Source organism: Vespula pensylvanica, chromosome 4 (genome assembly GCF_014466175.1).
Source record: "Vespula pensylvanica isolate Volc-1 chromosome 4, ASM1446617v1, whole genome shotgun sequence".
NCBI lineage: Eukaryota > Metazoa > Arthropoda > Insecta > Hymenoptera > Vespidae > Vespula > Vespula pensylvanica.
Genome location: NC_057688.1, coordinates 6,255,873 through 6,270,137, shown reverse-complemented (window position 1 = coordinate 6,270,137; position 14,265 = coordinate 6,255,873). Strand labels below are relative to the sequence as shown.

The window sequence follows — 14,265 nt, the reverse complement described above, 5'->3', positions numbered from 1 at the left end:
ATTTTATTTCTCGCAAAATCTCCCCCCCTCCCCTCTTAGCGATTAGGTATTCGTATACATACATTAACTAGAGAACAGCGTTACTACTTATGGTAGCGCCGACACGCTCTTCTTTCTCGTCTCGCAGGCTTTCTAGGTACTAAGGTAGGTACGTACGATATTATATATATATATATATATATATATATATATATATATATATAGCTTTTTTCTTTATAACTCTATTTTCGTCTTGCTTCTTGGAGAACGACATTAGACAATGAAAAGAAAAAATAGAAAGAAGAACGAAGAGTAGTAAAGAAAAGAAAAAACAAAAGGAAAAATAAAAAAATAAAAAGCATAAAAAAGATTTGAAGACATTTCGAACGCTTCCGAACGAAAAAATATTATATCTCTTTTTACCGAGCATATATACGCGTATCTAATAAAAGTTTTTATATAATATTAACAAAATTCTTATCGCGAACATATCAACATAAAATAACATTTTGTATCGATCGAAAGAATCACTTGTCCGTCATCCGTCGCGTTCATTCAAGGATCACAAGAAAGAAACTATTTCGTACGCGTAATTTTTTAAAGTTACGGACGACGGAAATGTATTCTCGTGTCGTTTCGCAATCTTAATAAAAATAACAAAAACATAACAGCGCCGTTAACAATTCATTCAATCGGATCGTTCGAAAGTAAATGCGTGCGCGAGCACAGGTTTTGTAATCAATTGGACGATAAATTTGGAAGTACAAAATAATACATTAATAATAAAAAAGAGAAATAGAAATAGAGATAGACGAAGAAGAAAAAGAAGAAGATTAGGGAATAGTAAAAGAAGAAGAACGTACTCCTACGGTATTTGTACATCGAGCCGCGAAAAGAAATTCATCGTAGCTCACGTACGAGCCTGTTGTTTTTCGCGGCATTGTTTTCGCTCCCCGACCATTCCTCCATTAATTAATCTTCCATCTTTATTTTTTATTTACTCTCTACTCGCTAATAACTATCTTACGAATACTTGTTTAGCCTTCATTACGTATTTAGGTTTCGTAGAGGCTCACGAACGAGCTCTAGTCGTTTGTCGTCCGCAACGCGTACGCAAAAACGTTGCTATCTCGTCGATCCCCCAAGACAATAACGACGACGACGACGACGACGACGACGACGACGACGACGAAGACCACGACGACGACGATGACGACGACGGTGATAAAAACGACAACGATGATCTCGAGGAAGCTCGGATCTCGTCAAAGTATAGTGTTTCGCTTCGAACGATCTCGAGAAAATATGTTGCCGAAAGGAAGCGACGCCGAACGAAAGACGTCGCGACGTCGACAAAAAATCCGCCTCAGAATCGAGACGAGCGTGTCCCGTGAAAATAATGGTGACCGTGTCGAAAGCTCACTCTGCCCATTTCTACGTGTATACTACGAGAAAGCTGAAGCTACGGACAGAGACCGAAGAGGAATTCTGGCTATGGGATATCAACTACACAACAGTGCTAAACTATAGTACGGGTGCGTACATCCTATGTACGTTTTGGATATCGAGCTTTCGTGTATATGTTTCGTGTGCAAGTCTCTCTTTCTCTCTCTCTCTCTCTCTCTCTCTCTCTCTCTCTCGTTCTCTCTCTCTCTCTCTCTCTCTCTCTCTTTGTGTGTGGCTATGTGTTTGCGCATGTACAATATGTCTATATGTATGTGTCTGTGTGTACATATGTGCGTTAGGAGAATATTGGTCAAAGTGAGCTACGGGAGGTCCGGGGGGTTCGTCACTCACCGGTGCAGCATCTGATTCGCCGCAACCGATAAATTGACGATCGACGGATACGCACGTCGACCATCTATTTGGCATTACAGAGACAGCGGGTGCGGCCTGCCACTCACCTAAAACAGAAAGCAGAAAAAAATCGCCGTTAAATCGGATACCCATGATTTTCCACGTAGAAACTTGTTCTCATTTTACCTTTGTTCTTTTTGTTTTTTTTTTTTCCTTTTTCGTTTTGTTTTTTATTTTTTTTTTTTTTCGTTTTTGTTTTTTTTTCAGCGTTAAGGGGGAAGGAAGTATAATTGAGATCTTAATATTTAAATTAAGAGAGTGAGAGGGTTAATTAAAAGTTGGCCATGCCACGTTTTGGTTCTCGGTAAAGATTAAAAGCTGGTTGAATAACTGAGTAAGATTACTTTTCCGTTTTGTGCCACGATACGAAACGATTTTTAAACATCAACTTTCCTCCCTGTTTTATTAAACATTCTAACTTTAAAAAAAAAGAAAAGAAGAAAGGATAAGGATAAAAAAAAAAAAAGAAAAGAAGGAAAAAAGAAACGAAGGAGAAGATAGAATTAGAGATTAGTTTAGTTCATGTAAGTAAGATATATAAACCGTGGATTTTAAAAAGTCATGGTACTTTCGAAACGCGAAGTCCAATTTCACGATCCATTCTTCATTCAACGAGATGATACCTTCGTAGCGTGTGAAATACAGGAAGATGTGAAAAACACGTTTCCACGAGAATCGAACAATGTGTAGCCCTCTCTTGAATGGATTTATTCGGACTCGCTCCGGACTCGCGTTGGTAGAATGGAACTCGCGAAAAACTGAAATATTAAAATTGCGAAACGATTCCACCACGGCCCCTGGCAACACGGTAGAAATATAACTCGCACTCGCCACACTGCAATCTAGCGAACGTTGTGAATTCGAAAAAGCGCGTTGCATCATGTAACGTCCAGTTAGACTTTTGAAAAAATAAAGAAGAACGAACGGTTTGTCTTCTCGATATCGACGACACGAATACGCGAAGAACTAACGTTTCTTTTTCGTTTCTTTTCTTTTTTTTTTTTTTTTTTTTATTCTGAAAATTTCGATAAATCTTGTGAACGTTAACTCGTCGAGTGATATTTCGAAAAATTCCTCGCTTTTTTTTCTTCTCTCTTTCTTTCTCTCTGTTCTAGAGATTTCAAATATCTATCGAACAGAGGGTGGATCGTTTCAAAGATACGAGGCTAGTACGTACGTTCATATGTTGAACGTGTCGGGGACACGAGACGGGACGGCATACGATGGAATGGGACGGAACGGGACGGGTCGGGTCGTGCTGCGCGCTGGTTCAGCTCCTTTTGTAATGGAACGAATGCACGTGGTGCCTTGTCCGGCCACACGCACGTTGAGTCTCCGCTTTCCTGGTGTTTGTATCTCCGGATATCGATAGCTCGCGTTAAGAGCGAAAGGGGTTAGAAAAGCGGTCGAGACAAAGGAAGAGAGGAACCGACGTTGTGGCTCGAACAGACCAAACCGATATCTTCTCTATTTCCTTCCTTTACACTCTCCTTCTTTCTCTCTTTCTCTCTTTCTCTATAGATTTAACATTTCAATCGTTTCAAATGGAACGATTTTTCCCTACTTTTTAGTAAATATATTTCATTTCTGAATAATAATTATATTTTTGATACATAATCGTATTAACTGAGTTTATAGTATTTTTAGAGTTTCTACGAAAAAGAATTCTATTTTAACAAAATCCTTTATTTTTTTCAGATTTACGTTATCTTTTATAAATCTTATACAATTTTTCTCATTCTTTCATAATTCTAACATGACGCGGCAAACGAACCACGACCTATGTTTTATGGAAAAGTGGAGATATCATTAAGATATCTAAGATCTTTTTTCGAACGACTATGATTAAAATATTAAAACTTTTTCGAAATTTTATAATTATTTAAACGATATATATTGTATATAGAGTACAATAAATTAATATTTAAACGATATTATATTTCGTTAAACGTTATATAGCTCGAAGCACGTGTTACATATAAAATAAGTTTACTTTAACATTTTAATACGATTAAATTCTAAACTCAAAGTCGTCGCGGACATCTAATATCAACAAAAACAGAGTATCGATCGATTTTCATTAACATTGAATTAGTCTTCCTTCGTATACCGACCAGAGAACGTCGAAGACCTCTTTCCGGACGACTAAGATTAAAATATTAAAACTTTTCGGAAATTTTATAATTATTTAAACAATATATAATGTATACCAAGTACAATAAACTAATATTTCGTTAAGCTCGTTAAACGCGATAAACTAAGAGAAAATAATCTTTATTTAAAATTTCAATGCCTAAAAACTTTGTATTGGAACTCGTAGTCGTTGGCTACGTGTAATGTCAATAAACAGAAACTCTTAATTTACTTTTATCGGAATTACCATGTTAGTTCTCTTTTGGATTTCGACGAGTGTACATCGGAGCTCTCTTAGGATATCTTTCGAAGTCAATGAAAATATAAAGTAAGTATTTTTTTATATTGAACATTTATTGAATAATTTCTACAATACTTTCTGAATAGAACGATACTAATAATTTTTTCATTATTTTTCTTTTTCAGAATATTACGCATGCGAGCGAAGCAATGATGTAATCGAATGTTTATATCGTTTAAATAAGAAGCAAAAAATCGCGAAGTAGAGTCAGTGTTTGTTCGTACGCGTTTCGCGATTTAAACAACAAGTGAATTTGTTTCGACTGTGTGCCATGTAGTCGTTAGAGCCAGTGTTTGTTCGCAAAGTTTTTTCTTTTTTTAACAATAGCACAGACTATATTTATTAAAGACAGTAGAGTTTCGCGAAATAACTTCAGTGACCGTCCGTTAAAAAATAACTATCGCGTATAAATAGAGTCAGTGTATCATTGAAGAGGATTTCAACCAACTTCGATGTCGACTTACCTCATTTTCAACCATCTACATATCATCCACCCTCAATTTCGACCTAAATCGCGGACGAGTGTTTTGGAGCCATCGCAGAACTTCTTAAGTAGTAAGTGATTTTTTCAGTTCCTCCGATCACTCAATCATGTCGAGGACTAAAGGTCTCTATCGGCACGAGTGATCGGTTGTAATTAATTGATAGAAGAGCATTGAGTGACCACGAGTAAATTTCTCGTGGAGATTTACTCGTGAATGGTTTCTTATTTTTTGATTTATTTATTAGATTAGGATAGTGTCTTCTTGTCCAAACGCGTTAATTATAATCATTTGAAATTTCAAATATTTAAATGCATTTGGAAATATTTTTCACTCGCGGAAATAATGAAAAATCGATATTTACGAGTTTTAATAAAGAATGAGCAAGAAGACAATCGCGATGGATAGTTTCTGAATTACAAGCGAAATTTTATGATTTGTTTTCTATTAATTCAAGTAATCGCTTGTAAGAAGGAGCGTTCAAGGATTTTTTATTACATTTTTTAATAAAAATTAATCACTATTTAAGCAATTTTGTTGGTAAAAAAAAAGTCTCAATAGTCATTTAGTCTTAATAGTCTTTTGATTGAAAAAAGTCGAATAAAGTCATTAATAAAAAACAATGAAATTTGTAGAATCAGAGCCCGTAGACCTTAAAATAGGTTAATCAATTTTTAGCTCAGGATTTTTAGCAATTAATATATTAATTCTCCTTTCTCTCTCTACCCTTTCTCGATTTTTCGTTTCAGGATTTTTTTAGAATTGCGTTAGATTTATCAGTTTTCTTCTTCGTTTTAGAATAAGAGACGTTAGTAATCAAATGTTTTATAATAGTAGTTAGGGCACGAAGCAAAGAAGAGGCTAAAAACCGAAGAGGCCCCCACAGATCGTGGCTCAAGAGGGCAACTATTAGACTATTGAGTTATTTTCGAAGATTTCGTAGAACCTTTCGAGAATAGCTCTTAGTCATATTTTAATTTAACCATGTTGTCACTCAAAAAGCTCTTATGGTGTATGATAATTTCAGGAACTAGGACGACGTAACATTCCATCTTTGGTCCTACATTGCTATTGATTTTAATTATTAAATTAGAGTCATACATTTTTCACTTTTTTCTCTTTAAAGTTAAATTAAATTAAATTAAATTCATACTTCAATCTTCATAAATAATGTATTTTTCATTTCTATAAAATTAAGTTCAATCGAAATCATAGTAACAATACGTATGATATAGCAATGTGACGACCACTGAAACTGAATAAAGATGCCCATTTTTTGGTTTCGTTTTCTCTTATAAATTTAAATTGAATTAAATTCAGAATTTTATTTTTCCTAAATAATATATATATATATGTATGTATATTTTTCTTTTCTTATTTCTTTTCTTTTATATAAAATTTTATATTTATTTTACTAACGTTTAAAGAATAAAATATTCTTAGAAACATGACAAAGATCGTAAGATACAGTCGATATAAAATAAATTCAATTTAATCTTAATTTAGGAGTTTAAAATTAATAAATAAAATTATCTTATTAATATTTAAATGCAAACTCCTCCAATTAACTTTGAGATCTGAATTTGTGTTAAGCTCATGTTACTCCAGAAATTTGAGTAGGATTTTTAAAGTATAGTTTCGCTCAGCTCGTGGTTCTTTAGATGCAGCAACCTCCACGCGGTAAGATTTGGATCGGTATTACACATGGTATAGAGTAATCTAATAAGATTTCAGTATTACCAGGCAAATGGTTGCATATAATAGTTTAGACAATTATTCTAGATTAATTATTCTAAATTAATAATTCTAGTTTCTCTCAGGTAGGAGTCTCGAGTTGGGTCCTTGAGCGGGTCTTCTTCTTCAATATCGAAAATTCAAACTCGATTTTCGTATTTTGGTTTTTGTTGAATGGAACGATATTCAATACGTTCATGTTTTTAATTTCATCGTGCACATGTTCCATTGTATCTTTTAGATTTTTTTTTTTTTCATTTCTTCTGAGTTCCATCATTTTTACATGCGAGCACGTTTGAACTTTCTTTTCTAATCTTTTACTTCTTCTTCTCCAGTCTGAATAATTGAGGGATGGATCATACAAGATCGAGGACCAACAAAGATTCGAAATACCGGCACAAGTCCGATATATCGTCAAATGGATCGATTCATTATCGATTGTTAGCCGCGAATCGGATAAGATAGAGTAAACACTCATGCGCGTGTCGGCGGGCACAGGCGTTGGTGTTCTCGGGCGTGATTAAAAGTCTACAATGAGGGACATCGTTTGATTGCTTGAAACGAATAAATGAACGGTTGTGTTAACGAGTAATTTATGTAACTATCGGTTTAACAGTCCTGTTATCTGTAAGCGAGGACTAACCGTCTTCCAGATAACGTTGGGATCAGATTAGTCAATTAGTTCATACAACCTCGTGAACGCGAATTTTAGAGTAGAATCACCGATATACTAACACTCATATGAGTTATTAAGAACGCGATTAAGGGTCCTACCATGGATTCCGTTTTATTTGCTTGAAACGTCGATTATTAGATCACGCCGGTCACGCGAATTTTAAAGTCACCGTTAGCCCGTGGGTCTCCAGATGCAGCAACCTCCACGTGGTGAGACCTGGGTCGGTAGTACTTGCAATATATCGAAATCTTACGAGATGCAAGTACTACCGGGCGAATGGCTGCATATTTTTAGTCTTTTCAATATTTTCTTCAATCTAATTCCAACTAAATTAAATTATAATAGTTACATTTTCTAATCTTGTTTGGACAGATAAATAAATTTTTGTTCGATTTTTAAGTTAAGCGTGAGAGGAGTATAACCTATACAAGCTTATGCACCGGTGCAATAGGTGCATAGTGTTTCTTTATTGCCGTTGTAGTTCATATTTTGACCATATCTGAAGTTGCATACGGAACAAGCGAGAGATAGTGGACAGCCTTAAAAAGGTACGCGAAAAACTTGTTTGTCCTGAGCCTTTTGATATGCGTAGCGAAAGAAAATTGCAAGAAGAAAAAGAAGAAGAAGAAGAAGAAGAAGAATATAAAGAAAGACATAGCAGGAAGATCTTAAACTCTCTCTCTCTCTCTCTCTCTCTCTCTCTCTCTCTCTTTCTCTCTCCCTCTCTCATTCTCTTTCTTTTTCTCTCTCTCTTTCTTGGAGAAACTAGATTCATTCTCGTAGCCATTTCTACAGACAACACCCTTTGTACTTTTCCCTGGCAATTTTTTTTTCGGTGCTTTGTCTTGTCAAAAAGAATCTTCTCGCTCACATCCATCGTCCCTCTTTTGTGCGAAATAATTGAATTTTGGTTAGTAAAAAGATTGCAGTTGGAGAGAGGAAGACGTATCGACAATTCCTCCCGCGTAGAACGTATTAAATTTTCATATATTATCATTTCGTATAAGTTTAAAAATATTATTATTAGAGAACATAGTAGAATTTATTTTTATAGCCACAGAAGTTTTACTCGGAATACGAATTTATATATATTTTAGAACGTATATATATGTGTATATCGATACTATTGACATTTAATTATCATTGATACATATATACATACATATCGATATAAATATGTACATCAATTATCTTTGAAAATTTAAACACCTACGATCAATGAATTTATACGTTTCTATTTCGAACGGTATCGCGCCGCGTAAAAAGCTTGCGCTTTTGCGTAAACCGTCGTGTGAAATTTATTAAACGACCAGTTCTATGGCATTAGAGTGGCGAACTATAATTCAAAGATTACCGAATCCTTATCGCTTCTAACAAGAACGATAAATCGAGTGGTGAAAAAGTTTTTTGGATCTTCTTAAAGACGTGCACGAAGCGTTGGCACGATTATGCCAGTCGTCGACATTTGTTTGTACGACGACCTTGTATTTCATACAGTTTGCATTTCGGCCTAGAGTCACTTTGCCTTTGCTCCTTCTCTCAGAATTTCTTCGATTGTAGATGTATTTACATCTACATTGCTATGGATACCTACACCGATATACACTAAGTATATATATATATATATATATATATATATATATATATATAATATATATGTACACGTATACCTACACGCACTACCGGCGCTTCTTTGCACATTTATCAGGATTTCCGAAGGAGCTAGAGTTTTTAAGCCGCAATAAATTTCCATCGCGCGCGCCTGCGCGTCGAGAACGTAACGACGCTTAAATCTCGTAAAAACCGAAGGAACGTGATTTCGTGAGACGACTCAAGGGAACAAGGCCTTGTAAGAAAGTTCACCGTCCGGTGATTCGGTTTGATTAGATTTCAGAAAGAATCTTAAGCTTAAGATCTAAGCGAGTTAACGCCAAGCTTTTCCTCGTTATCTCACTCAGATAATTATTATTACTTTACAAACGTAAGATCGATATTCAAACTTCGATGCGATAACATAAGTGTTTCTTTATTTGATTTTATATAATTACAATATTTGTTCATTTATTCATTTCATTTCTTCATTATAATTTTATCTTACAATTTTAATTATCCGTATAATAACGTTATCAGTTAACAAGCGGATATCGTAATGAAGTATATCGGACCGTGCATCTCCGATAATAATTTCACAGGACCGTTGTATACGCAGGTGCTCCTTTCAAACTTATAATAAATAATCTCTTTACTGCGTAGGACTCGTTACGGGACACGTTATTCGCTCTTGTAAAACAATAACGAAGATAAATTGGCGAGTCTTATTTCGAACGATAAACGTGTACGACATACCTACGCCATCTTTCTGTATGCTCTCGAATCGAGAAAAGGAAGAAGAATCGTATAAAATAAAGGAAGAAGAACCTTGTAAAATCAAGCAGAAGCAGGAACCGAGTACGAGTTAGGTATACCAACATATATTCAGCAACGTGATTAAGGCTTAACGCATACGATATGAGAGGACGTTGGACACTGGACAGTCATCGTTGTTATAAGCGTTGTCAAACAAAATCTCTCGGGGGCTTGGTGCCGATGTAAATAATTCCGCATGGTGGATGGAAGCGACGGGATTCCTTCATTCGACGCGATGCTCGCTCGATTCCGGACTTGGTAAAAAATAAATGAAGCTGACGCGTACGTGCAGAAACGTACAGAGACCGAGGGGTAGAAAGAGGGAGAAAGAGAGAAATAGAGAGAGAGAGAGAGAGAGAGAGAGAAAAGGGGGATGAGAGTCAAGCACGGAGCGGTTATTATCTATCGCTCTCGTTACCACAGGTTGCTCGTAAACCGGCCGCATCGGTGGAACGGGCCGTTTGCTTGGGTTGGAGTGCACTGGCATAGGTAGTAGGTAGATACCCGTACTCATATCGTCCTCGTCCTCACCCTCGTCTCGTACCAATACTAGAACGACCCACTCATTCACTCTCTCTCTCTCTCTCTTTCTCTCTCTGTCTGTCTCTGTCTCTCACTCACTTGCTAGCTCTCTCTTTCTCTCTCTTTCTCTATCTCCTCGCTACTACTCACGCAGAATATCGTGGGAAGTACGAATTGACGGCCGTGTCAAGGGGGTTGTTGTAAAACCTCTGCTTTCGCTTCGTCCTTTCCATACCACGAATACGATCACTTGTTATACATGCATACATATATCTCGGTATATATTCTACCTACATACATATATATCGAACATTTCTTTTAAAGCATTTAATTTCTTTTCCATTCATTGATCTTCCTTTTCCAGAACTCTCACGATTATTTCCGTAAAGAGTAATAATATATTATTACTCTTTCGACTGAATATCTTTTATTTCCGTTAACGGGATATTCGTCGATCTTTTTTCTTGATTGATTATTCTGATGAATATCAAGTAGAATTAATCAGGACGAAGTTGTGCTGGATTGTTGATAAAAAAGAAAATGAAAAAAGAAACCCAGAGGAAACGAAAAAGTGAGATTTGTCCCGTCCCGTAGGAAAAAAAAAACCTTGTAAAGGATTCTTCATACAGAGAACAAATAGCAGATAAAAAAAAAGTTCGGATTGAACCATAGCAGTGATGGCGATCTCGACTTCGAGATCCAAGAGAAGCCAGTTTGGTCTACGGATAAGAAACGGGCGAGAATCGTCGGATCTTCCAGAATCGGCCGAGTTAAAAGAAAGAAAGTAAGGGATCCGATCGGATTGAGATCGAGGAGCAACTTTTTTATGAGGTTAGTGCACGAGCGCGAATTGCGCGTAAACCCCTGCGGGGCGACAGCGCGGCCGTCGCGACAGGGGGCACCACCAACACCGCACCACGTGATATTGTGCGGTGTGTACTTGCTCCGAGCAGCCGCTGCACCAGGAACCCATAAATCTTTGAGGATATAGATGGCTCTAGTGTCGCGTGAGGTTGCAAGCTACCCCATGCAGGGTACGCCGTGGAACGCCCTTTCCCCCCTACCCTTACTACCACTCGACCCATACCACCATCCGACACCCTGCCCACTTCTCTCTCCAGTAACCAACCGTTCCATAACCGAATTACTGGAATCCCACCTTCCGCCACCGACGACCTCAAAACGTTGAATCTTCACGAAAGAATCCTCTCATAATCTTTGAAAATGTCTTTACTAACGCAACGAGCCTCGATCTTTCTCCGCAAATTCCTACGATTTCGCAAGACCCAATTACATGAATTTTTTCGCGGGAAATATCGAAACGGCCAATATAAATTTTGAGGTTGGAAGGCAAGTACGTTGAAATACACAGTGCCGAGTATAACTTTAATAATATTGTCAGAATGTTATTGCGATGGCCGTCCGTGAATAAATTGAATTGTCGAGTAATGTTTGAAAGGATCGCACACGGACGGCGCCATAATCGATTTCCAACGAGTGACGAGCGAACAACGTATCAAAACGACGAGGAAAGAAAAGGGGCTTGGCACCGATCTCGCTTTCGTGCCCCCGCAGTGTTTACACCGCCGACAACGCCGACGTTCGCGAATGTCGGAAGGAAAATATTACCGTATCTTTTCGTGACACGGAGTGATATTGCCGAGTGATGCATCGCTTTAGATATATCGCATACTCGAAGCCCATAGTGGGTGTTGTATCAAGTATGCGAGATATCTTCGTGGACGAAGGTGCTGATCTGACGGCTCCTAACGGCAAAGAAACTTTCTTAAATCTCTTGCTGATTTCGACGTCGAGGACACGTGGCTCCTGAAGAGGTGATTCGCTTATGTGCGATTTTAGCGATCTTTCGTGTTATTCCAAATGAAACATTATAGATAAAAGTGATAGATATTAATCTTTGCATTCTACCGTCCTAGCTTATTCTTTTGTATGGGTTTTTATTCGAGTTATCTTTTCGGAAGAACAAATACGATATAAATTCGTTCCTAGGAGATATCCAGGAATAGAAAAGGAACGAGGAACAACTTTGAATTTGGTACAAAGAAGAGTTCGATATCGTCGAAACTCGAGTATATGATGACTGGTCGGAAAGAATGCAAAGAATATCTGGCTTTAAGTTCACTCGGAGAGAGCGCCCTGCCGCGCCAGAACTGCATGTTGGTACGGATCCAGTGTGGGAGTAAAACGAGCAACGTGTAGGTACCTACGTAGAAGAAGGAAGACGAAGCGGCTTGGTGGTGTACGCGGGTTCGGGGGCCAGAAAGCCAGAAACCGAGCCAGCCAGCCAGCCAGCCAGCCAGCCAGCCAGCCAGCCATCCAACCAGCCATCCAGCCAGCCAGCCAGCCATCCAGCCAGCCAGCCAGCCAAGCCAAAGCCAGCAAAGCAGCCAGCCAAGCCAGACCATCCAGTCGAGCCAGAGAAAGGAGAGAGAAAGAGAGAAAGAGAGAACGAAAGAGAGAGAGAGAGAGAGAGAGAGAGAGAAAGAGAGAGAGAGAGAACGACACCGATGATGAATCACCCGACAAGTGTGAGCAAGAGAACGGGAAGAGAAAGAGAGAAAGAGAGAAGAGCAATAAGAGGGCGCTACGCAAAAAAGGATCCACGATGGAACGCGCTAGAGCGAGTCGCTAACTGACTTATCTACACATCACGGCCTCCAAAGTGGCTCGTGCGTAATGAACGTCTTAAACTTTGCGAAACTAACTTTGAATCTAGGGAAATACCCGTTTGGAAATATCGATGGCTTATTGAAAATTCATATCTCACTTGAATCTATTCTATTATATCAACGGCTGTTAAAATTGATTGAACCATTTAACGCATTCAAATGTCTCATATTTTTCAGTTTAACGTTGATCTTAACGTTTGAAGAATTTGTCACCGTGAAGCTATTATGAAAAACGTGATCTCGATGAAACGTTCGGGATAATAGGATCAGTTGGAAAGAGAACGGTCGTCGAAGGAACGCGGCCAAGTTCCGGCTGTTTGAAATGTATCTATGTATATAAGTAAGTCGATGCGTGACCCGCCGTTTCTTTTCTTCCCACCTAGTAAGTCAAACTTGGCAAGTAGATAACGAAGCAAACGGAATGTATCCAATCGACGATGAGAAAGCTTGGATCATTCCCGTGGGCATGCCACGGATAAAAGCCGAAGGGTCGAGTTTACCATTGCTGAGGAAATTGACTTGGTCTTGGCGAAACACAAAACGAGGAGTTTGGACTAGTGGTGGTGATGGTGCTGGAAGATAGGAGGTGGTAAAAGAACGCGGAACCAAAAGAACTCAGCAGTATCGTCAAAGAACGAGAAGGACACGTAGTACGCGTGGTATATATGAACACACCGATAGAGTTTATATAGGAGTTGCATTTGCTCGGTCACGGGTAATGGTTTTACGAGCGTCAAGGGTGATATAAAGAAAATGAAAAACACACCGACGCTACTGGCAACATGCACAGCCACAGCGTATATAACTAACTACGTAGTGTCCTCCTCAACGCCTCCTTCCCTTTCCCGTTACCCACCCTTTACCGCTTCTGCTTCTTAACTTCGTATAAGCAAGCTCGGAACCGCGCCACCTCGAGATCCTCGACACTTTCAACGCAACTCCCCGCGGGGTGTATCACAATTAGCTGTCCCGCCGTTCTTAGAGCACGTCTCACGATGAAAGCACGGGGACTTCTTGCTAAAGCTTTTCCTCTATTGCAAAAGAATGTTACGCCGCTGAAAGTAAATTTAAATTCTCATAAAATAATCCTTCTCTCTTGGCAAATTTTCGACCGTAACAAAATCCACAAAGTGCTTATTCCAGCGACAACATTATATCGAGGAGGGATAGGAAGAAAATCCAATAATCTATATTCATTAAGTTATACGGTGTTAATAGGACCATTAAATTTTTTATCACCATTAGATTTCGATATTTTTATTAATTAAGTATATGATATAGTATAATAGAATTAAATTTGTGAAATGATTTTCTCTCTTTCTCTCTCTCTCTCTCTCTCTCTCTCTCTCTCTTTCTCTCTTTCTCTCTCTGTCTGCTCGGTTGACCAGAAAAAGCTCGTAAGACAATACGCGTAATATATTTTCGCTTCTTTTCACGAGCTTTTTCGAGTCCATGTAGATTCCTCCGCGAAGTGTATCACAATTA

General features: G+C 38.2%; 1 protein-coding gene across 2 annotated transcripts in view; it reads right to left on the bottom strand.

The window, feature by feature from the left end:
• Positions 1 to 425: 425 nt before the first annotated feature.
• Positions 426 to 14,265, bottom strand: part of LOC122628313 (homeotic protein ultrabithorax) — a 123,855-nt gene continuing 110,015 nt past the window's right edge. For both annotated transcript variants that reach the window (XM_043810492.1, XM_043810493.1), the window contains one exon: positions 426 to 1,883. The gene's annotated coding sequence lies outside the window, so the exon portion shown is untranslated. The remainder of the gene's footprint in view (positions 1,884 to 14,265) is intronic.